Here is a 25,846-nt window from a genome sequence, read left to right as displayed (position 1 = left end):
TGCCCTCCCCCTGGAACTTCAATGTGACAGGTGACAAACTGCCAGGGCTGTAGTACTCGAGTCCGGACTCGGCCCGAGTCCGGTCTCAAGTCCGTTTTTTTATGGACTTGGACTTGTCTCGGACTCGGTATTGTTTGGACTCGGACTTGTCTTGGACTCGGACAATGGTCTTGCCAAATTAGGCTTTTGGACTCGCCGGGTCTGTCATTAAGTTTTGTTTAGAACACTGGCCATCATAGATTGTAAAGTGGAGCTTGAAAACCAATAGCCTAACAAACAAGTTTTGTCTTCACATTCATGCCATATAGGTTATCTTCTAAGGTTCACACTATTGACATTCATCCTTTTCATTGTCAAACACTGACCGACATGTGACTCGGACTTGACTTGGACTCGAATCTTTTTGGACTCGGTCTTGTCTCGGACTCGAACCTCTTTGGACTCGGACTTGTCTCGGACTTGACTAGTACTGGTCTTGGACTTGTCTTGGACTCTACAAAGGTGGACTTGACTACAGCCCTGCAAACTGGCTCTCCTACTGTACAAAGGCAGACAGGAACACCTGAGCTATTTGGTGCAAACCTCCTGTGGACATCACTGTTGTTGCAGACCACACATACCCTCTTGGAGTGGCTTAAGTCATCAGGTAATTCACCATGACATGAAATGGGTTAAAGCATTTAAGCAAAAAAATGAAAATACACAGGTCATGACAATATGCATGATGATGGATGGTATTTAATACACAATAACAAAATAATCAATACATAATACACAATAAATACACACAGGGCTGATGTTGACTGATTAAATATTGTGCTCACATTCTGTAAACTGATGTGGAATCTTTTGTAACCAAATACTTGTCTAAATGTCATCAGTGTCAATAACAGCTCACTACACAAAGGAAGGTCTGGTGTGCCACTGTACCTGGATTATTTAAAATGTTGAACTCATACAACAAGGTATTAAACTGCTCAAAGGTGAATCAAGCGCAGTAGCCTACTGGAAATAGCCTAACACATCACTTTCATGCACAGACTCTGGTTTTAACACCAAAGTAGTGTGTAAATGGAGTTTGTATCTAAGTTGTTGGAGCTGGACATCCTTTGCCTCTAGTTGTACAGTCAGCTTGGTTATCTCTGCCTTCTGAGTGGCCACCATGTCCCGCAACATCTGAAGCTCATCTCCATGATCAGTGGTGGGATCTGTAAGCAACGAACAACAACAACAGGAAAAGTTAACAAACTGCATATAAATAATATATCTCTCTCGCTCGCTCGCGCACACGCACACACACACACACACACACACACACACACACACACACACACACACACACACACACACACACACACACACACACACACACACACACACACACACACACACACACACACACACACACACACACACACACCATGGTCACTGGTGTTTGAAGCACTTTGTTCCACAGTGTCAAGGTGTTCAGTGGAGTTTGAGCTCTCTCCTCGTACCCTGTAAACAATCAGTTTGACTTTCCATTACATTTTCATAGTAATGCAAGGTTGATGCATGTTAGTGTAGGGCTAAGATGTGTTGTTGATGTTTTGAGAACGATGACTGGGTACAACAATCTCTATTAATGTTGCAATGTAGGCCTATAACTAAATCATCTCTGATTGAAGGCACTAAAATAAAATGCACATTGTGAAGTACAGCACATCTGGGATCTTAAATCAATACTATTAATTATTATTCAATCTCAGTTCAGTTGCAATGGTTACATGAGGTGGGATTCTAACGCTAATAGCAGAATACTTTGCCCAGCATAGCTGATGCGAACAAGTGGCATCCCACTTTAAATGCCATTGTACAAGATAAACTTTTCAACTGTACACAACATTAACATTACTTTGGTTGCTACTTGCATGCATGCACAATATGAACAGAACAGTCAACAGTGACAATAAACTTACAGTTAGCCTATGCTAAATGAGGCTAACCCATTCAATCCAGACCAGCTATGTGCTATTATGATCATCCACACAGTTCTAGTTGCCCAAAAATGCAAGGTAGTGCTACTAAATTGTATTTGAAGTAGTGGTATCATCACGTTTTCAATGAGGTAGGTGGATTTTAGCGACATTAAATAGCTGCTTACCTTAGCTTGCATAGTGGCTTCTGTTTACATGCTGCTGGTGGTGGGGTAGTCCACCTTGTTTAGTCCACAGCAGAAATTTCTCCATCTCGGTCTTTGGTTTTGGGAAGGAATGAAATGTAACCCCTCCCTCCAACTTTTTTGTATCTCCGTTGTCGGAATTACACACGCCATACGCGCAACATTTCATTTTATCTTCCAAACTCGGGATCTCTCTCATAGACTTAAATTCATGAAAATGGCTGGCTTGACCAAGGTCCCAAGCTTAGTAACTGTTGCTATGCTATGATTGGTCAGTTATCATTTTGGGGGGTGGCCGCGGAAAGGTGAATTAAGTTTCCCAGCTGTCAGCCTAGCCACAACAACTTTTAGGGGACTGTTTTTCATTCACCATCCCAATTGCAAATGAGACAAAGACTTTACAATTGAGCTTTTGTGAGATATTTAAATATAATGCTGTTGTCAGTGATGTCATCACGACATATTACTTCCTGGTACGAGGCCACAAGCAGAAGTGGAGGAAGCAAGGTTGCATATTGGAACGCACTTTGGCTACAGCTAGTTTTAAAACAATATGCACAGGTAATATCTCAATTCTACACAAAAGGCCCTAAATGGCAAACTGAAAGCAAGTTTGAATGACATGGGGAAAACATTAACACCTCATTGAGGAATGAATTAAATGATTAGCCAATCACCTTGAACCAAATTGAACTTCCTGTGCAGTCAAGGCTTAAGAAATCCAAGCATGTGCCTCCAATTCAGCTAGGGGCATTCATATACTTTTTAACCTACAGCACCATCTTGTGTTCATATTGTGTAATAACATTCTTTAGAACAAAGTATTTGTATTTGTAGTTTTGTGAAATAAACAAAATACTGGAGGAAAGTATTTTGATACAAAATACAAATACATGTAATTCACTTATATGAAATAAAAATACAAAATAGTATTTTGTATTTCAAAATGTATTTCAATTAGATGTAATAGCAATACTGCCCATCCCTGGTAGTAGGTCCTTCAAGTCAAGTCAAGTTAGTAGGTTTTATTGTCAATTTCTTTACATGCACTGGTCATAAAAAGAATTTGAAATTACATTTCTTGCTTTCCCATGCAGACATAGACTAACCTAGGTAAGGACATAGACAGTATAGACATAGACAGTACTCATACATGGACATAAGACAGTATGGACATGGACAGTGCTCATACAGACATTTAAAGTGCAAGACTGGACAACAGAAGACTTGTAGAGAACATACATTAAGAGGAGGTATTTGTTGTGCTTTTCCTAAAAGTCCTTTATAGCGTTCTGACATAGTAATAGTAGCATTTTGAAGAAAAATAAATATTAAAATAGGTCTATCAAGTACACCAGCAGCAGTGTGTGTGTGTGTGTGTGTGCGTGCGTGCGTGCGTGCGTGCGTGCGTGCGTGCGTGCGTGTGTGTGTGTTTAGTGCAGGTAGAAGGTGCGGTGTGCGTCTGTGTCTGTGTGTATGTGTGTGTGTGCGTGTGTGTGTGTGTGTGTGTGTGTGTGTGTGTGTGTGTGTGTGTGTGTGTGTGTGTGTGAGAGAGTTGTGTGTCAGTGTGTGTATGTTTGGGTTTAGTGCAGTGTGCTTGTGTGTGTGTGTGTGTGTGTGTGTGTGTGTGTGTGTGTGTGTGTGTGTGTGTGTGTGTGTGTGCGTGTGTGTGTGTGTGTGTGTGTGTGTGTTTGTGTGTGTGTGTGTGTGTGTGTGTGTGCGTGTGTGCGCATGTTTTGAGTTAGTGCAGGTTGAAAGTTCAGTCACAAATATAGTATACACTGTAAAAGATTTCAAGCTGAAATTTACAGCTAATTGATGGGGAATAATTGCCAGCAAATTGTTTTAAATTTACAGCAAATTGCAGAAAAAAAAAACAATTGCCAGCAAGTCGTTTAAAATTACAACACTGTTCCGTTTTCAAAACTACTCTGACCATGGCACATGTCCTGCCCCCTCATCCGCCCGCCTCCTCCCGCCTCCACCCCCGCTGCCCGCCTCCATGTCTGAGAAGCCTTCAACATAGTATCGTCCCTATCCTCCACCATGACTGAGATAGCATGGTACCATAATGCCACTCTGCTCTAAGCATATACGTCTTCAAGTTCAGCCTAGCATGGGTGAGGTACAAACGATAAATCACTCAGCATAGTGCTGTCACAGTGACAGTGATAGTTTCCTCAAGTGGACTTTCATTTATCAAGTCATCTCAAAGGGGAGTTCAAAAACAGTCACAATAAGGACTATATGGATATGCATTTGTCAATCCAATCAAGTGGCCTAAATTTAATATTATGCAAAAAGCAGCATTACACATGCTATGCTACAAGATGGCTCTCAAAAGATGAAACAACCCAACCAGTTAACCTGTCAGGCAGCCAACCAGTTAGCCGGCCAGGTAGCCAACTGGCCTTGACAGACTGGCTGGTTGACTGACCAACTGCCTGTCCGATTCACTGGCTGGTTGACTGGCTGCCTGGCTAAACCAGCCAGGCAGCCAGTCAACCGGACAGACAGCTGGCCAGTCAACAAGCAAGGCAGCAAGCCAGTCAACTGACCAGGCGGACAGGCTGTCAGTCAACCTGCCAGGCAGCTAGCTGGTCAACTGGCACTATGCTGTCAGCCACCCTGTCAACAAACCAACCACTCAGCTAGTCGGCAAATCAAGTGATTGCCAGTACCAGTGAGCATCAGTGAGTCAGGCGCTATGCTGTGCCATTCAGACAAGCAACCAAAGCAGTGTGACAGTCCAGGTTTATATAGTGGGGCAAGTGAACCATGTGACCAGAGTAATCAGGCATTGGGCAGGTGCTGGCAATCATTGAATCACGGCATGAAAGTGATTAGTAATAAAGTGAGGCAAGGCACTAATTGACAGATTGGTTAGGTATAGAGTGTGTCAACAGAGTAACAAGAGAGATCTGTATCAAAAAGCTAACAAGTTCCTAGAATGTTCCATTCATTGATGCTCCTGCTCTAGAACTACAGTTTAAAAACAGACTGGGCTCCTTCTAAGATAGTGTTTAAAAAAGTATAAGGATATTCTTAAATGGATTGGTTTTGGCCCTTGTTTGATGCACATATCAAAACTTCAGTTCCAAAAAGTTTTCATTCTGATCCATGTTTATAAGTAAACATTCCATATATATGTGGAATTGTCTACACAGTGGTTGGACAAAATAACTGAAACACCTGTCCTTTTAATGTGTGGGAAGTTTCATGGCTCAAGTGGGCCAGCCTGTTGGCCAATCTTCATTAATTGCACATTGCACCAGTAAGGTGAAGTTGAGTTGAAGTGCTGGTGAAAAGTTACCAGCTAATTGTTGTAAAATTACACCAAATTGCTAGCAACAAGTTGCCAGCTCATTGGTGTGAAATTAAATTAAATTGCTGGTGAAAAGTTGCCAGCTCATTGAAGTAAAATTAAAGCAAATTGCTGGCAATAAAAAGTTGCCAGCTAATTGTTGTAAAATTACAACAAATTTGCTGGCAAAAAAGTTGCCAGCTCATTGGTGTGAAATTAAATTAAATTGCTGGTGAAAAGTTGCCAGCTCATTGAAGTAAAATTAAAGCAAATTGCTGGCAATAAAATGTTGCCAGCTAATTGTTGTAAAATTACAACAAATTTGCTGGCAAAAAAGTTGCCAGCTGTTAGATTTTGGAGGTGTTCCAAAATTCTCTTCTCCAACAAAAATTGAAGGCTGAAAACTCTTGTCCAATAAAAATTAAAGGATGAATGCTCTGCGTTGTGTTTTAGTTGACTCACTTACAAAAATAAAATAAGTCTTGACTTCGTAGTTAAAAGGATCGATCAGGATACAATTTATTATAGAAAAAGTGAGAATACAAAAAGAATAAGAAGAAAAATAAAAGAAGTAAAAGTAAAAGAAGAATAAAAAGGTTAAAAAGAAATAAAAATGAGACAAAGTCTCACAGCGTCTCACTATCTAGGCAGCATCCTATCTCTGGCGAATGACAGGCAAATCAATCGACAACTGACAAAATGGTGGCAACGGTTTTTATACCGTCTTCCTCATGTCAGCAGGTTACACGTATGCAAGTATGATCTTAGTTAAGGAAGATGTCGTCTCCATGTCTCCAGTAGTGACGAAGCATAAAACACCTATCGCTAAGGATAACACACAGCCTAGATGTGTCTGCTATCTGGAAAGTTAGGCGTGAGCACACTGTGCCCTGGCACAATGGCCTTCAACAGCAGAGGCTCTCGCTCTGAGCTCCCCAGATATCAGCAAAGTAACTGTAAACATGCACATTCCAGGGCCCAATTGATTGGAACACTGGAAGGGCTAAAGTTTCATTATAAAACTTAACAGTATGGTCAATCAGTTGTTGGTCAGCTGCAAAATGCAGCAGGATATACCACTCAAATTCAACATTCCTCCCTCAAGATAAATAAAAACAAAGTTTTTTCTTATCTTCAAATTAACAAAGCAAGTGAATGACCAAACTGTTAGACACAGGGATAAACAATAAGGAATTGAGAAAATAGGCAATAATAACCACCCTCAATCAAATACCCCTAATCATGACGAATGTCAAACATTGTAAATATATTACTCAGGATTAAATTGATAACTTTCCCAAAAATTACAGTAAATTAACTGGTTAAGTGCATAGTAGCAAAAAGTAAGAAACTCAAAGAGAAAATAAAAACTATCAGTCTGCAATGTCTGGTTGTCTTACTTGCACAAGTCTGGCCTTGGAACAGACTTGCTTGAACAAAACAACAAGAACACTTCAGAAGATAAAACAATAGCACCAGTTGGTTGTCTTGACGGCAGCATAACCTTGGGCATTTTGAGTTGCTGTGGTGTGATCAGCGGTGATTTCTCTCTTCCCTTGAGAGAAGTCCTGATCCCAGCAGACTGAGGGTTGAGACAGATGTGCTTCCAGTTCATGGATGACAGGCCTCAGTCTTTGGGTAGCAGCCTTGTTGATAAGGTTCTGCTTTGTGCTTGATGGGGGTTCTCCACACAACCTCACCAGTTCAAAGTTCAGCTCTCCACCGTCTTTGTCCCAGGGGTGGAGGTAAGGGGTTGCACTGATTTGATGCACTTGTTCTGGCACTGATGTGGTTGTTCCAGCTCCATCTCCCCTCACCGACGTCTCTCCCCCTTCGGTTGGCTCCTCGTTGGTGGCACACCTCTCTGACGGCTTCACCTTGGGCACAGAAGGCAAGGGGTTGAGGTGGGTGGACTCCTGGAAGATGATGTCACGTGGGCCAGCCTGTTGGCCAATCTTCATTAATTGCACATTGCACCAGTAAGGTGAAGTTGAGTTGAAGTGCTGGTGAAAAGTTACCAGCTAATTGTTGTAAAATTACAACAAATTTCCTGGCAAAAAAGTTGCCAGCTCATTGGTGTGAAATTCAATTAAATTGCTGGTGAAAAGTTGCCAGCTCATTGAAGTAAAATTAAAGCAAATTGCTGGCAATAAAAAGTTGCCAGCTAATTGTTGTAAAATTACACCAAATTGCTAGCAACAAGTTGCCAGCTAATTGTTGCGTTCTTCCAACGCAAACACTGGAAACTTCACAACATTCAGTCTTTGAAAATAATGGTCCTGGACCATTCCATTCCTTCTCATGAGATTTTGAGATATATTCTGTTGCCGAAGCCATCAAAAAGCCAAATTGGACCACAGGGGGGCTGCCACACCTGAGCATCGTTTATGCTCTATGACCTGCCAATCATCTGTATAAATGGAAAAACAAGAATTTGAATCTCCCATGCCCTTTTAGCAGAGAGAAGCCCGTTTTGAATTGCACTGAGCTGAAATTAGCGCACCTGGACGTCATTTACAATCAGCTGGCTCATGACCAAAGAAGGTAGATTGGATAAGCAGTATCACTCAATGGAAAATGCATTGGCCACAGTGTAGTAGATGGGGGCAGTCGTGGCTCAGTGGTTAGAGCCCTGAGATGGCAAACCAAGGGTTCCCGGTTCAATGCCCGACCGGACCGCAGCTGAAGTGCCCTTGAGCAAGGCACCTAACCCCACACAGCTCCAGGGCGCCACTCAGCAGGCAGCCCACTGCTACGGATTAGTGTGTGTACTTCAATGTGATTCACTTGCCCAAATGGGATAAATGCAGAGAAAGAATTTCCCCTAGGGGACCAAAATTGGCTCCAATCCAAATTGGCTCCTATTGTCTTCGAGTATAAGGTGTTGCTTTAATGCCATAAAACTAATACATTTATGCTTAATGACATTGTGCACATGGTCAATGTGTGCGATGCCATGATCTACAAAATTTGTACTCCACAAATTCGGTCGAAAGACGTATCCGGTTGTCAGTGCTCAGTTTTTGGCCAAATTTACTGCAGCTGTCGGTCAGCATTAATTGTGGGGGATAATTAAGGACAGGTGACAAACATTCACTATTGTATCCTATGACCTGTTCCACACTTTACCATGCTTCCAATTTGACCATGGAAGAAGAAAATTGGACTCCCCTTGCTATCATTCCGTACTACGCTCCGATGATGTCTGTAAACCCTCCTATGTCTACCTCCTTGCTCATGACCAGGTGTGTGCGATTGAAGAGTTCAAATCAGTTCAAATCCTCTCCACCTCTATCAGGCCTGTATGCATGTTTAAAAAGCATCCAATCAGAATGTGACCTGAGCTCCATAATTTCTGCATGTGGCTTTGCATACATTTGCATTAGGACAGCAGCCCTGACAAAACAGATCTTTACAACAGTATGATGTAAAAAGTATTATGTGCTGATGTACATTTACAATTGTGAATTGTACTCTATATGATATCCCACAATGCATTGCACATTACAGCAGTGAATAGTAAACTGGTATATACATCTTCTTGATGTAGAATTCTAATGTGAAATCACGACAATCTTTTACAGTGTAGTAGTGCAGGTGGAATGTTCAGTCGCAGATATGGTGGTGGGGATATGGGGGGCTTGTCAGTGGCCTGGCTGGCTAGAGGCTGACAGTGGAGGGAGAGTGGGTTGAGTGTTCAGTATCTCGATTGCTTGATGCATTGAGCTGCTTGCAAGCCTGGTGGTACGGGAACGGAGGCGCCTGTACCTCTTTCCAGAGGGCAGGAGGCTGAACAGTTTGTGTGCAGTCTGGCTTGTGTCTTTGATGATCATCAGTGCTTTCCGGGTGAGGCGTGTGGTGTAAATGTCCTGCAGGGAGGGGAGTGGTACTCCAATGATCTTCTTTGCTTCACAACACGCTGGAGTGTCTTCCCGTTTTTCTCCGTGCAGCTTCCTCCCCACACTGTGATGCAGCTGGACACGACGCTCTCTATGGTTCCTCTGTAGAATGCTGTCATGATGGAGGGTGTAGCACTTGCCTTCTTTAGTTTGCGCAAGAAGTAGAGACGCTGATGGGCCTTCTTCGCCAGTGATGTAGTGTTGGTGGTCCAAGAGAGGTCGTCGCTAATGTGCACTCCAAGGAACTTGGTGCTGCTCACTCTCTCCACAGCATCACCGTCGATGGTCAGTGGTGGCAGTTGTTTTTGGACCCTCTGAAAGTTTACAACAATCTCCTTGGTCTTGTTGACATTCAGCAGGAGGTTGTTGTCTTTGCACCATCTGGCCAGCAGGTCTACTTCTTCTCTGTAGTGAGTGTCATCGCCCTTGGTGATGAGGCCCACCAGTGTTGTATCATCCGCAAACTTCACTAGATGGTTAGTGCTGTGGGTCGTTGTGCAGTCGTGTGTCAGCAGCGTGAACAGCAGGGGGCTGAGAACACAACCTTGCGGAGCCCCCGTGCTCAGGGTCAGGGTTCTTGAGGTGTTATTCCCTACCCGTACTGCTTGTGGTCTCTGCATCAGGAAGTCCAGCAGCCAGTTGCAGAGGGAGGTGCTGAAACCTAGTTTGTCCAGTTTTCTGATGAGTTGTTGTGGTATTATGGTATTGAATGCTGAACTGAAGTCAATGAACAGCATTCTCACATATGAGTCTTTATTGTCCAAGTGGGTGAGGGCTGGATGGAGGGCAGAGCAAATTGCATCCTCCGTGGATCGCTTGGCTCGGTATGCGAACTGGTAGGGGTCCAGGGTGGGGGGTAGGGTGGCTTTGATGTGTGACAGGACTAGCCGTTCGAAGCACTTCATGATTATGGGCGTCAGTGCTACAGGACGGTAGTCATTGAAGCATGATGGTGATGATTTCTTCGGCACGGGTATGATGGTAGTAGCTTTGAAAAGTGATGGGATGACTGCTTGCTCCAGAGAGATGTTAAAGATGTCTGTGAAGACATCCTTCAGCTCTTCTGCACAATCCTTCAACACTCGGCCAGGTATGTTGTCTGGGCCAGCTGCTTTGCGTGGGTTGATGGTGGCCAGTGTCCTCTTCACACTGGCAGAGGACAGATACAGGGGTTGATCATGGGGGGGAGGGGGAGTTTTCTGTGGATGAGTGTCATTTTGTGTTTCAAAACGGGCAAAGAAACTGTTCAGATCGTTTAGCAGAGAGGTGTTGTTGTAACCAGGGCTTTGAACCGTTATTATTTTCCAAACGTTCCGTTCCGAACAGAAACGGAATTAGAACGTTTCCGGTTATGAGTTCCTCCAATAAATTGACGTTCCCGAAACAGTTAGACCAAAAAAAATATTGGTCCCAGAACGGTTAATTTCGTTCCTGTCAGCTGATTACTCCCCATAGGCCTAACTGACGTTATCCAAGAAAGACGGAAGTGCAATGAGTCAGCCTACATTCCAAACTGTTTATTCAAGTGGATGAAAAGAATATCCTCCAGAATTTTGTTAGTCAGGGACGACCTAAGCGTAGAAGCAGAGAATAAACCACAATGATGAAAATGTGACTCCACGCTGACTTGGGTCACGGGGAGCACTATGATGGACATTGTGAGTTTGTGCATATTTGAAGCGGCCATGGATGTCCAATAACGTTGAACATTCTCGGTGCGTTTTACACGCGCTTCTCTGCAATGTCTTACAATGATGCAATGGAAACTCTGCCCTTTTGTATGACAGTGGTTTCTCTTATATAAGATGTAGAGTGGAGACTTTGTAATCCACAGCTCTCTCTCCATTCAGTCAGAGAATGTCTGATCTGGACGGGACGTGAACCTCAGACGTCATGGTAACGTGCGCAGCAAAATAATAACTTTTTTTTTTTTTGACGAACGGTTTTAACCGGTATTAACCGGTTACCATTATTTTTAAATAAATGTTCCCGTTCCAGAACATAAAAAATAATAACGTTTCCGGTTTCGTTTCTGTTCCCTGTAAAATACAAAAAGTTCCCGGTTTTCGTTTTCGTTCCTTGAACCGGTTCAAAGCCCTGGTTGTCACAGCTTCGTGGTGCAGGCTTATAGTCCGTGATGGCCTGTATGCCCTGCCACAGGCTCTGTGCATCTCTGCTGTCTTTGAAGTGTGTTGTTATTTTGTCCGAGTATTCCTTTTTTGCTTTCCTGATGCCCTGGGACAGGTTTACCCTTGCTGTTTTTAGGCCAGCTACGTCTCCTGCTCTGAAGGCTTTGTCTCTGGCCCTCAGCAGTCGGTGAACGTCTCCTGTGAACCATGGCTTCTGGTTGGCCCTGGTGGTGATGTGTTTTATTTCTGTAACATCATCGATGCATTTTGTGATGTAGGAGGTCACGGTGTCTGTGTACTCCTCAATGTCAATGTGGTTGCTGTGGGTGGCAGCTGTTTTGAAAATGTCCCAATCTGTGGTTCCAAAGCAGTCCTATAGTCGTGAGACGGCCCAGATAAGCTGGGGCCGTTCCTGCAATGGTTTTGTAGGCAAGGGTCAATGCCTTGTGCTTGATCCGGGCGGCGATCGGTAACCAGTGCAGCTCAATAAATAGAGGAGTAACATGGGTCCTTTTGGGTTGATTGAATATCAACCGTGCCGCCGCATTCTGGATCATCTGCAGAGGTTTTAGCGCACAAGCAGGTAGACCTGTCATGAGTGAGTGAGGGGACAGGACCGTGGCCTGGACCAGTCGTTGTGTAGAATATTGTGTCAGCACAGGTCTGATATTCCGTACGTTGGACATCTGGAATCGACAGGTCCGGGTGACTGAGTTGATGTAGTTGGAGCATGACAGCTCATCATCAATCATGACGCCAAGGTTTTTGGCGACTTTGTTTGGGGTCACGATGGTGGAGCCTATCTTGAGGTTGATGTTGTGACTGAGCGACTCTTTAGCTGGGATCACCAGGAGATCTGTCTTGGCCAGGTTCAGCTGTAGGCGGTGGTCCTTCATCCACATTGACAAGTCAGTGAGGCAGGCAGAGATGCGTGCCGAAACCGTGGTGTCCTCTGGATGGAACGACAAGAAACTGGGTGTCATCAGCATAGCAGTGGTAGGAGAACCCATGCGTTTGAAAGACACGTCCCAGGGAGGAGGTGTATATTGCAAACAGAAGGGGCCCCAGCACTGATCCTTGGGGTACGCCTGTGGAGAGGATGAGAGTCGTAGACGGTTTCCCTTGCCATGACACACTGAAGGTGCGTCCAGATAGGTAGGAGTTGAACCATGAGTGGACAATGCCTGTGATTCCCATGGCTGTAAGTATCCTCAGGAGGATCATGTGGTTGACTGTGTCAAAGGCTGCAGACAGGTCTAGTAGTATGAGGATAATTATGTGATAATTTAAAATTTCACCCTTGCAACAAATCCCCCAAAAGTTGGGACAGGGCCAATAAAATGCTTTTTAGGTTGGATAAGACCAATGTTCCCTCTAATTTTTTCGGTGCACTGAGCAGAGCCAATGACATCAGTGAGTGTGTCGAACCCCCCCCCCCCCCCCCCCCCCCCCCCCCCCCCCCCCCCCCCCCCCCCCCCCCCCCCTTTTAGGGGTAACATTGATGCTTAATAATATGTTGATTATATTGTCATTGAATTGCGTCGTGAATATTACAAAATCAGTTAAGTAATGTTTCCAATTCAGATCTACATCAATCCACCACCATCAATAGGCCTATACTGTAGCCTACATTTGTAAGATTTTGGAAATAAAGTATCTTTACAGCAGGCGTAGCCCAGAATGCTGAAATGTATGTTTAAAAGGATGAATAATTTAATTTTGATTTAAATGTTTCATAATTGCCTAGGCCTATGTAACAAATTTAAACGACTAGCATATTGTGCTTAAATTAGGCCTACATGAAGTAAAAGTATGCACTGTCACTTTAAGAGCTGGTGGAAATTTCAGACCTTGGGAAGCAAGCCTTTTCTTACCGGACAGTCTGACTGACCTTCTGGCTAACTGGGTTTTATGGACCTTCTTATCAATAGGCTTGTAGTTCGTTCAGGCATATTAACTAGTTCGGTAACACTTTATTTTAGGGATACATCTATAAGCACTAATACATACAATGTTAATGTCTGCATAAGTAACTTGTAAGGCATGTACTAAGCAAATGCTAAGGCCTACTAGGTCCTTACTAAAGTTAAATTGGTAATAAATCCCTTATTGTGCATGAACAAGACATTTGCGAATACATGCCTAACAAATGTTTGATTTTGCTTTGTACATGCCTTACAAGCTACTTATACAGGAACATTGTATGTATTAGTGCTAATAGATGTATCCCTAAAATAAAGTGTTACCATTAGTTCATATGTTTTCAAGACATTTCCATTGTGTGAACAAACGCTTTCATCAACACTATTTTGACTGATTTAAACCAATTGCAGTTGGAGCAACTCTTTGGCAGAAAGCAGCACGCACTTCCAATGATGCCAATAGCGCGAGAGACGTTGCCACTCGCAACAGGAATCCATTAGGAATCCATTAAAATCGGTCCAGATGCTCGACACCGTTATCAACATTCATATCAGATTCACGATCGAGCTCTAGGAGAGCTAGGAGCAAGAACTTGTCTTCTATCCATTATACAGAGATGGATTTGGGCTTTTTGTGTAGGCCAATCCTGCTTAACACAACCGAACGCCGTAGATTAGGCTGCGAGTGACAGCTGTTACTACGTTGTCTGGTCACTGTTTTAAAGATTCTGACAGCATTCGAAGCGCGGTGGATCCGCGCTCTGTCTGATCGCTATTTAAAAAGCAGCGGGAGGCACAATGCTGATTGTAAGCAGAAATCCACGTCTAGTGTGATGCTGTAAGATGCAACTGCTGTAAGATATATGTTTCATATCTAAAGAATATGTTTTATTTCTATTGGATGTTATGAAGCTACAATAAGTGGAAATTTCGGCCAACAATCAACTGTGTCTCCACACAAATTTGCCGCCTTGTTTTACCTGCGCTGCATGGATTTGCTCTGCGCGGAGAACATGAGAGCAGTGCGCGATTGCGCAGTCGCGCAGCTTAGAGGGAACATTGGATAAGACTAAACACAACACAAGGGAGGAGACTTAACATTTAAATACTTTGACTGATGGCATGATTTTATTTAAAAAATAGATATTTTGATGTGGGAGACATGATTTCAGCAGCTCAACTGATAGGTGTGTTCTTCGACTTGTTATGCTTATATGCGGCATATCCTGACTGCAAGAAAACAATTTTGTCACCTGTTTACTCTTACGATGGAACCACACTGTTGGAACATAGTAGAGATTGAAATTTGATAGTTTTGGGACAATATCTAAAGGCTGTACTCCAAAATATAATGCCTTGGTAGCTATGTAAGCTGTTTAAAGTCTGGATATATCATTCCACATTAATCTTGAGGCTCTACATGAGTAAGAAGACCATAACCAAGGCATCTTTGCACCCCTTTACCATCATATATGCTGTCTTTCAGACTGACCACTAAATCAAGCTGAAGTATTGATTTCTTCATAACCTGGAGGGTGCATGACTCCATCATTTAAAAAAAAAAGAATGAAATATTTTCCATTCTGTAATAAGAGGACAGTTTCACATGTCTCCTAGGTCCATCTAGAATGAGCTTTGCCACTTGCAACACTGTTTAATGTCTGCATCATGTGCCTTAATCAAGTGTTGTGTTTATGGTCATCAACACATTTTCAACAGCTGTCATTGTTGGAGTGTCATAGTTTGCTTATTGATGATGGGTATGTCATGATCTCATAACTCGTGCAATGATTTTACAGAACTCTACATTACAGAAATAGGCCTTATATGCCTGCAATTTTGATCATTCAATCTTTCTGTGTAATAGATCAGTAATTAGTCTCTCAAAATCTTCGCTACTGAGTGCCACAGTCTCTCTGTGATGGTATTTTATTTGTGCATTCATGTTGGCAGTCAATATAGTTCCTTTCAAAATATTCCTCCTTGTGTTATTTTTAGAATTATCCAACTATTACAACATTTTTTGGCCCTGTCCCAACTTTTTTGAGATTTGTTGCATGGGTCGAATATTAAATGACCACATATTTCCCTCAAAACAATGCTTTTGCCTCATTTTAACTGTTCCTATGTTGACCTTGTGTCATTGTGCATCTTATGCATGGATTGAATGTTTTGAAAACAGAAGAGACAGAAATGGAAAATATGAGTGAAAGAGAGAGGAGAGAGAGAGAGAACTGGAGAAGATGAGGGAGAGAGCAGTAAAAGACAACTGCATTGTAAAAAAAATGTAAAAAAAAATACTATATTACTGTAATTTACTGTAATACTCACAGCTTACTGTGATGTTCTACAAACCCCAACTCCGGTGAAGTTGGGACGTTTGGTAAACAGTGAATAAAATCAAAATGCTATCATTTTCAAAACATTCAATCTATTCATTAGATGGAGAATAGTGAAAAGACAACATATTAAGTGTTAAAACCGAGAAAAAATATTGTTTTGGGGGACATATGTACTCATTTCTAATTTGATAAATGCAACACGTCTCAAATCAGTTGGGACGGGGATCAGTGAAATTTAGTAAACATCCAAATAAGATAAAACAACAAAGAAGAACATTTCAAAATGAATTGTACTGACGGACAATATACACTGTAACAAATAGCTGTTTATTTAGGGCAATTCTGCAACAGCATTCTACTGTTTTTTGAAAAAACAGACAACTACTGTGAAAATACTACTTTGAGTCAAGTATTGAGCATAAACAGTAAGTACTGCACAATAGCAGCATTGGCCGTTGTGGAAGCAACCAAAATATTTTAGGCAGCACCATTGAAACCCTATCATCCTCCACTTGTCCGTGATCGCCATCAAGCTGCAATAGCCTACCACCTGAAGAACTTAAGTCATTCTCACTGGTTAAATATTCTCTGAAACTACAATACTTAAAAAGTGTTTGATGCAGCACATTATGATGATTTTCATCACTATGATTTTGATATGAAAGTGTGAATGGCTGAAACATTTTAAGAATTTGAACACTCTTGCAACAAGCAGCCTCTTCTAAACCAATCTGCTAATCAGTGCCTGGCCTCACCTGAGTAGGGCTGTTATGCCATTATTCAATTACGGGCGTCACCTGCCAAGGGCCTGATGACTCTGGTCACATGGTACTCTTGCACCTGTATATAAATCTGGACTATCAACACTTCAGTTGCTTGCCTGCCTGCTGGCTGGCCTGCATGGCACAGCATAGCACTTGCTTGCCTACAAGCTTGCTTACATGCTTGCATACTTTCCTCTTTGTGAAAGCTTGCTGTATGTGGCATCATTTGTGGCATTGTTGCATATAATGTGCCTGCTGCAAATTAGGCATTGCTTTGAGAGCTAGCTTGTAGTGCTGCTTGTTTGCTGTGCTACTTGGTGCAAATTATTTTTTTAAAGACTGACCAATGCTATATTCATCATTGGCTCATCAAGAGATACAGTAAAAAGCCCACCTCACACACTATCATTGTAACATAGCACTGCGTACTCTGAAATTTTATTCATGCCCACACTTTCAAAGGACCACCGCCAACCATTTTCTCAATACAGCATAGCGTCATAGTATCATGCTCAAGGCAGTCCAGTCATGGTGAACGATGGGAGGGTGGGGTGGTAACATGGCCAGGGTACCACAGTTATGGAAAATGATGGGTGGGGTGGGAAGTTGCCATGGCCATATTCATGAATACAACTATGACCCAGTATTTGCCTGTCATCACACAGTACAATTCAACTTTTTAACTGAAATGTACTGTTATTTTACTTATACTACAGCATAAATATTGTAGAGCACTTTTAGTTTAACAATACTAATACTGTGAACGTTCTGTAGAGTACTGTTATTTAACAGTTCAATTGCTGCTGAAAAAATGTTATATACTGTGATACATTAAACAGCAATGAGCTGTATTTGATTTTTGGTGTGAAATAACAGTAGAATTACAGGTAAATATAATTGCCAGTAACTGCCGTTATTTTGCAGGGAAATTTTCTTAGAGTGTAGGTGTCCAGGTATAAGATCATCACAGAGAGGCTGAGTCACTCAGAATTAAAGATGCAAAGGGAATAATTACCATAGTTATTACATACATTTTTGAATTCCCTTTGATTTACCATGATTGAGTGTATATAAGACATATTTTGTTATTAAAATCATTGTATAGGTTCATGACATCATGAAATATATATTGGCTGTAGTCTCACTCTAGCACTCCAGGAATTAGAGCTATTGAAAATTGACCATATTAAGAATGCTTAATGCGTGCAAATGATACAGGGGTGTAACATTCTCCTAAGCACTTGAGCTCACTTGAAATAGACCCAGAAGACATGGGAAACTGTCCTTTGCTTACAGAAGTCAGCAGAAGTTGTAGAAGTCCATTCTTTTTGACAATAATAGAGCATTGCACATCCTGTGCTACAGTGAAAATGGACCATCCAAATTGTGTTAGTGCTAACTTCAAAAGTCAGCCTCCATGATGGCATGCGGGTGCAGTAGTGCATTGGTTAAGATGTTCTCACTCATCTGTAGAGTTAAATACAGTGCTGAATGGTATAAATGGGTTTTAAACAGCATGAAAAGCCACTCATGCATTATATTTTGAAGGGAGATCTTCGATTACTGCCACATAGTAAGGGGGTCATTCCACGCCAAATCTCCGAATCATCCCGCACGACCATCTCAGATTTGGCAGAAAAAAATCAAGGAGGTTCACAAACGTCCCAATAGGAAAAGTGCAAAATTATAGCTCTCAACTCCTCATAGTTTTGTCATTAAAAATATTTTTGTCAGGTACCCCCCTGACTCGTTTGGAACAGACTTCTCAGAGAGCCCACTTTCAGATTGCCGTATCTAAAAAACTGCTTTAAGTAGGTCCTTACAAATTTCAAGGGGTAACATTTGGAACATATACTTGTGAAATGTGGATTTTCACACATCCTCTTGTCATTTACCACCGTTTTCTGGGGGCTTAAAGTTGCTTGAAAAATTCTCACCTTTGAATTTGTGGGCATCTTTGAAGGACTGTGGTAAGTGCAGTTTTAAAGACAGAGGTTTGATATGGACAATGTATGTTCCCAATCATTCTGTGCATGTTGTGTTGAAAGACTGATCTTCTGCGATGAACAGTTTAGAAGATATGAAGTCTTTAAAATGGAAAAACTGAAACTTGGTGCCATCTTTGCCACGTTATTAAAAAAAAAAATGTCACGACTCACCACCATATTATCAACAGTTTTGGAAAGATTAGATGTCTGTTCTTAACATATCCAAAAACTGTGATGGTATTCTGCCTCATTTGGTCACAATGATTTTTTAAAAACCCACTGTTGTGTGACTTCCACTGCTCCTATGAAAACCTGATATTGTGGGGCAACTTTGCCATGCTATACCAAAACAATGACAGCAATCACCACAATGAACTGAACAGTTTTGGAAAGATAGGATGTCTGTTTGTAACATATCCAAAAACTGGGATGGTGTTCTGCATCAATGTCTTGTAATGACTCTTGAAAAACCCCTTTGCTGTTACATCAGCAGCTCCTGTGAAAATGCCTAAGTCACATGAATGACCAGGGGCGGAGTTATAGGGGGACAAGCAGGGCATTTGTCCAGGGCCCTCCTGAATTTGTGGTAGGGGCCATAATCATGACCTTTGCAGACTTTTGGGTGCCAATCTATTTGGGCTGACACTGTGAATGACAGGCAGTTTGACTTGGGCATTTTTGATACAAGAAATGTGACTTGAGTATTTTTGAAGCACACAGTAAGAAACAGTTGAGTGATTTATACACCATTATTATTTTTCTTTTTCTTTTAGCTTTTAGGTAACTACATTTTTTGGTAACTAAATGTTCGTGAATTAAAGGTTATGGCCATGTGTTTAAACCTCAACACTGTAGGAGTTAACATTTTGCTATTATACCGTAAAGTAGGCCTAAGTCTTGAATTGCAGTAGTGATGAATTAATTGGAATCATTCTGATTGGTAAAGTCGCATTGCTAACACATAGTCTTGATACAGAATGTTTGCCATACTTTATATGAGCACATGTTTTTATTTTAACAAATTTCTTTCAGATGAAAAGATGTTTTGATATTTTTCTTCAACACATTTCAAATTCCCCATCACTTCTGCAACTTTGCTCTCTTAATAGAGGTGCATAGCATATGATTCAACACTCAGACCTTTGCCATGAACCAATACAATGCACTAGGTTCCTCTGTCATGGTTAGGACTGGGGCGGGGCCAAGTTCTATGAACAGGTCACCTTTGTCATGGTTTTTTTGGGGGGGTGGGACACTTTTATTATCATGGAGAAGAGAAAAAAACAGTGATGATACAAAAGGAGGAGACTGTTCGTAAGGAGGTAACCTGACTAAACAGCTGTCCTGCCCCTCCAATCACCATGACTGAGCTACCCTGAGCATGGTGCTAGACCACTGCAATACTGACTGAATGCTCACCAAGGGTAATCTCTGTCGCAGAGCTGAGTAATGCAAACATTTATGTTTGATGTTCTACATTAACCCCGATGAGATTGCATATATGGATATACATGTGTACATAGATTAAACACAAATCAAATGTAGAAGGAATAATTACATGATAAAATGTAAAGTCTCATAAACAATCCAACATAATCCACTGCAGGCCTCAGAACTGCATCAAAGTTGGTGAACAAGTTATTTAAGATTGTTATGAATTGTAATAAAAAGCATTGAGATGTGGTGATAGTCAAGATGTACTTGTTTCAAGATCTACGGGGATGTTTCAGTAATTCAACATTTCATGACTTTGGTTTTCAGTGCCTAAAGATGAAGTTTACACACGTCTATAACCTTTGATTTACTGAAATGTAGTTACAGAAAAAGCTGGAAAAAAAACCTCTGTCAACAGCCACTTTTACTTTTTTGCCGTATTATATTGAGTGTGTCGAAAATGCTCAAGTCAAATATCTTGTATCAGAAATGTCTGACTCAAATTGCTCAAGTCATTCACAGTGGTGGAACAATTGCACAAAGGGCCTCGTGGCAAATACTGGTAGATAGGGCCCCCATGTAGCCTGCAAAGATCAGAGCAGGGGCCCCACCTCAATAGAGCAGCAAGCTGCAGATGTCACACAGCCGTTTTTACAAGTCCATTCTTAAAAAATGAGACAGAGCACCACGCCAGTTTTTGGATATGTTAAAAACAGACATTGAGTCTTTCTAAAACTGTTAATATCATAGTGGTGAGTTCTGTCATTTCTTTTGTATAACATGGCGAAGATGCCACTAATATCAATTTTTCATAGGAGCTGTGGAAGTCACACAACAGTGGGTTTTTGAAAAATCATTGTGACCAAATGAGGCAGAATACCATCCCAGTTTTTGGATATGTTAAGAACAGACATCTAATCTTTCCAAAACTGTTGATAATATGGTGGTGAGTCGTGACATTTTTTTTTAAATAATGTGGCAAAGATGGCACCAAGTTTCAGTTTTTCCATTTTAAAGACTTCATATCTTCTAAACTGTTCATCACAGAAGATCAGTCTTTCAACACAACATGCACAGAATGGTTGGGAACATACATTGTCCATATCAAACCTCTGTCTTTGAAATTGCATTTACCACAGTCCTTCAAAGATGCCCTCAAATTCAAAGGTGAGAATTTGTCAAGCAACTTTAAGCCCCCATAAAACGGTGGTAAATGACAAGAGGATGTGTGAAAATACACATTTCACAAGTACATGTTCCAAATGTTACCCCTTGAAATTCATAAGGACCTACTTAAAGTAGTTTTTTAGATACAACACTCTGAAAGTGGGCTCTCTGAGAAGTCTGTTCCAAACGAGTCAGGGGGGTACCTGACAAAAGCATTTTTAATAACAAAACTATGAGGAGTGGAGAGCTATAATTTTGCACTTTTCCTATTGGGACGTTTGTGAACCTCCTTGATTTTTTTCTGCCAAATCTGAGATGGTCGTGCGGGATGATTCGGAGATTTGGCGTGGAATGACCCTAAGGTCAAATTGCATTCTCTACTATGTTTTAACAGTTTGGCTCCATCATAAGGACCAGCAGGTGATAAAATGGTGGCTTTTTGGTCAAGACCTGTCATACTGTAAGCACTACAGAAAGAAAAACATTGCAAAACATGACATGGAATACACCACCATTTAAGCTGGTAAAATCATGTCCAAGATAGGAATTAACACAGTTTTTTATATAAAATCATCTCATCGGTTAATGTATTTAACTGTTAAACGTTGTCTTTTGATTTGTTTTCAGTCTTCCTTTTCCTTTTCTGCCTTTTATTGTCCCCGTCCCAACTCTTTTGAGACTTGTTGGATTTATCAAATTAGAAATGAGTACATATGTCCCCCAAAACAATATTTTTTCTCGGTTTTAACACTTAATATGTTGTCTTTTCACTATTCTCCATCTAATGAATAGATTGAATAGCATTTTGATTTTATTCACTGTTTACCAAACGTCCCAACTTCACCGGAGTTGGGGTTTGTACACAATGCTACTGTAATGGTCACACCACACACAGCAAATTACTGTGAAATCATTGTATCATTTGATATTGATCACCTAACCTGCATATCACAGTATTTTACTGGCTCTCCATAAGTGCATTGCATGATGGGACACAATCTGAAGACAGCCAGTATGTCCTTAGCCCCTCCCCCTCAGTTGTACATGATGGTGCTCCTTCCTGACATAAAATAATTGTCATCAGGTGAATTGGGTCACCACTTCAGATATAAGGTCACTATTCATTTCAATGACCAAGGTGCAATTCCACAAAATGAGTGAGGAAGTGAGAAAAAAGGAAATGACAAAGCATGGGAAGACATGTAGCAAGCAAGAAGTTGACGACTAAATAGTTTGCTGTAAATGTCGATGAAGTGTCTGAGAGTTACAGGTTAAAATCCCTCCTAACTCTACATTGCCCTGGGGACAGTAACCAATGTTGTGTATCTGTATGTCACTTTGGGTAAAGGCGTCAGCCTTCAACCCAACTGGCGTGCCCACCCTTTGCTCATTGAACTGCCGGACACTTTAAGTATGTAACAATATCTTACTGTGAGTTCAGTAGATAAAACTGTGAACTCATTAATTAGCTACTGGCAATACTGACATTATTGCGCATCCATGGAGGCCTTTGGTCCCGTGGAACAATTCTAATAATTGCCTGTTGGTTAACTAACCCATGAAAATCCATTCTGATTTTGACAGAGAACACAGTTTGGAACGGTTTACTGCAAGGCTGTAATTCATTCAAAAGACTGTAAACATAAAATGGTCACAATGTTGCACACAGTGCTTGTGCCTTTCATTAGTGATGGACACTATTGGCCATCAACTGAAGAGAGCAGTGTGATGAAGTGGTTCCATGCTACGGTTGTCTCAGTCTTAGTAGGGTAATGGGAGGTGGGACAATAACATGGCCAAGTAACCTCTGTTGTGGAGGCGAATGGAGGGGCGGGACCATGGTACTGTGGGCAGGGTGACAGTAACTTACTGTGATGTGGCCACAGTAAACTACTGTGAGGAAGACACAGTAAACTACTGTGAAATGAATGCAATTATTAGCCAGTAAGTTGCTGTGACATCAGAACAATATTTTTTTTTACAGTGTGGAGTCACTGCGAAAGAACTGCAGGACAGGAACAACCAACTACAGGAGCTGACAACACAACTGATGGAGAAAGAGAGGGAGATGGAGGAGATAAAGAAAGAGATGGAGGAGAGACAAAAAACGATTGAGGAGATGAACAGACAGCTAGAGGAGAGAGAAAGACAGATGGAGGAGAGAGACATAGAGCTGGAGGAGAGAGAAAGACAGATTGAGCAGAAAGACAGAGAGATGGAGGAGAGAGACACAGAGCTGAAGGAGAGAGAAAGACAGATTGAGCAGAAAGACAGAGATATGGAGGAGAGAGACACAGAGCTGGAGGAGAGAGAAAGTCAGATGGAGCAGAGAGAAAGACGGATGAAGGAGAGAGACAGAGAGCTGGAGGAGAGAGAAAGACAGATGGAGCAGAGAGAAAGACGGATGAAGGAGAGAGACAGAGAGCTGGAGGAGAGAGAAACAGAGCTGGAGGAGAGAGAAAGACAGATTGAGCAGAAAGACAGAGAGCTGGAGGAGAGAGACACAGAGCTGGAGGAGAGAGACACAGAGCTGGAGGAGAGAGAAAGACAGATTGAGCAGAAAGACAGAGAGATGGAGGAGAGAGAAACAGAGCTGGAGGAGAGAGAAACAGAGTTGGAGGAGAAAGACACAGAGCTGGAGGAGAGAGAAAGTCAGATTGAGCAGAAAGACAGAGAGATGGAGGAGAGAGACACAGAGCTGGAGGAGAGAGAAAGACAGATTGAGCAGAAAGACAGAGAGCTGGAGGAGAGAGAAAGACAGATTGAGCAGAAAGACAGAGAGATGGAGGAGAGAGACACAGAGCTGGAGGAGAAAGACACAGAGCTGGAGGAGAGAGAAAGACAGGTGGAACAGAGAGAAAGANGGATGAAGGAGAGAGAAAGACAGATGGAGCAGAGAGAAAAACGGATGAAGGAGAGAGAAAGACAGATGAAGGCGAAAAAAGACGGCTGGAGTAGACGACGAGACGGGTGGAGGAGAGAACAAGACAACTGAAGAAGATGAAGAGATGGCTGGAGAGAGGAACAGGACATCGAGATGGTGAATATTAATGAAAAACCCTATTGTTTCTTATATCATTCACTCTCAGAAATAAAGGTATGGTGATGGTACAATTAAGGTCTTTAAGGCAGACATTTCACAAATGTACCATTAAAGTTACAAATATGTTTCTAACAGAGTACAAATTGATACCTTTAGTAAGGTACCGTTACAGTCAAATGGGTACCCATTTAGTTGTGCATGCTGATAAGTCCATGTAAGTACCCATTGGGAAGGTACAATCTAGTTCTTTAGAGTAAAAATATCACAATTGTTCCATGAAAGGCCCTTATATGTTCCCATGGATCTTTCAGGTACACTCTCGGCAGGGCTCAAATAAGTATCTTTTAGGGTACACTTCTTATTACACCAGAGAGAAGGGAAGCAAGTCATATTCCTTCAGGCGGCCCATCATGAAGATTGATTGGCGGTTACACCAATAAGCATTTTTGACATTGTGATTTTCTCTTTTTTTTATTTAATGAGGACATTTTTGCAACTTCAAAGGTACAACATCATTGTCGCCGGAGCAGTACCTCTAAAGAGGACAGAGCTGTACCATCTAATTATAAAAAGGATCTGTTGGATTTACTTACCTGTAAGTTGTGGAAAGTATTTCCAGCCAATTAAATCATGTATGTTTAACATCAAGTTACGTTTTTGATTCAATATGATTACCTTTCATTCATTTAACTTAACTTGGTTGAGTTGATCCGTAGCCTCGCGAGCCATCCTACGTACTGCCGCCAAAGGATTGGCTCCACTACGGTAGTCTGGCCTTGCTTCTCTGTGGAGTGCCTGGAGCAGTAGGATTTTGATCGCAACCCCCCCCCCCCAGAAAAAAAAACAGCCAATAACCGAATAAGCGCACGTGGGGGTGAAAGGTGGAGGACGCTTGTGACAATGACGTACACATCTGCGCCAGAGCCATTGGTCTGCGCTATCTTGTTGTTGAGTAACTGCCAGTGATTGGCTGAGAGGTGTCCAATAATTTCAAACCATAACTGAGTGCAAACTTCCTGCTTCCTGCAATCGCTTCAGAGCAAACAAATACCAGACCATAAATACGAAAGTAAATGGTAGTATTTAAAGCATTAAATGAACTTGCCCCTAGTTATATCTCTGCCATGCACTCTTTTTATGCCCCTGCTCGAGCTCTCAGGTCCACTGATGCCAAGCTGCTAAGGACCCCCACCCTCGAAAAAGAAGATCGGCGACGCTGCGTTCGTTTGCTATGCGCCCAAGAGATGGAATGCCCTCCCCATCGAGATCCGATCAGCCAGCTCCGTCGACTCCTTCAAGAAGCAGCTGAAGACCCACCTCTTCATCCTTGCCAACTCCTAGCTGCCAAGGCGTCATAGTGTCCCAGCTGCCGCAGCGTCCTTACTGCTCACAACCAGCCCTGGCAGGGGGCTCCCCTAGGTGGCCGCTGGTCTCTGCCTGAGGTTTCTTCCTGACTATAGGGTTTTTTTTTTTTCTCAGACCTCACTGAGCTTTTTTCCCCCCCTACAAACTATGATTCAAGCGAAAGGGAGTTTTTCCTCACCCCTGATGCCACCAGGGGCCACATCTGAGCGCCCAATCTCTGTGTGACTATCTATGACTTATGCTAGGCCCAGCCACTATGGACCTTACGCATCTAAGAATCCTGATCCTAACCTACGTTGACCTTATGACTCTACAATCTCTATCTATC

General features: G+C 42.0%; 1 long non-coding RNA gene across 1 annotated transcript; it reads right to left on the bottom strand.

The window, feature by feature from the left end:
* Nucleotides 1-718: 718 nt before the first annotated feature.
* On the bottom strand, nt 719-2,344 carry LOC134444871 (uncharacterized). Its single transcript, XR_010034132.1, has 2 exons — nt 2,144-2,344; nt 719-1,208 (listed from the first exon to the last, which is right to left on the bottom strand). It is a non-coding gene; the product is annotated as an uncharacterized LOC134444871 (long non-coding RNA).
* Between the last annotated feature and the right edge of the window lie 23,502 nt (nt 2,345-25,846).

The sequence above is a fragment of the Engraulis encrasicolus genome, unplaced genomic scaffold, assembly GCF_034702125.1.
Source record: "Engraulis encrasicolus isolate BLACKSEA-1 unplaced genomic scaffold, IST_EnEncr_1.0 scaffold_79_np1212, whole genome shotgun sequence".
Classification (NCBI taxonomy): Eukaryota; Metazoa; Chordata; class Actinopteri; order Clupeiformes; family Engraulidae; genus Engraulis; species Engraulis encrasicolus.
The sequence above is the reverse complement of the archived record's forward strand: the minus strand, read 5'-3'. Positions and strand labels throughout refer to the sequence as shown.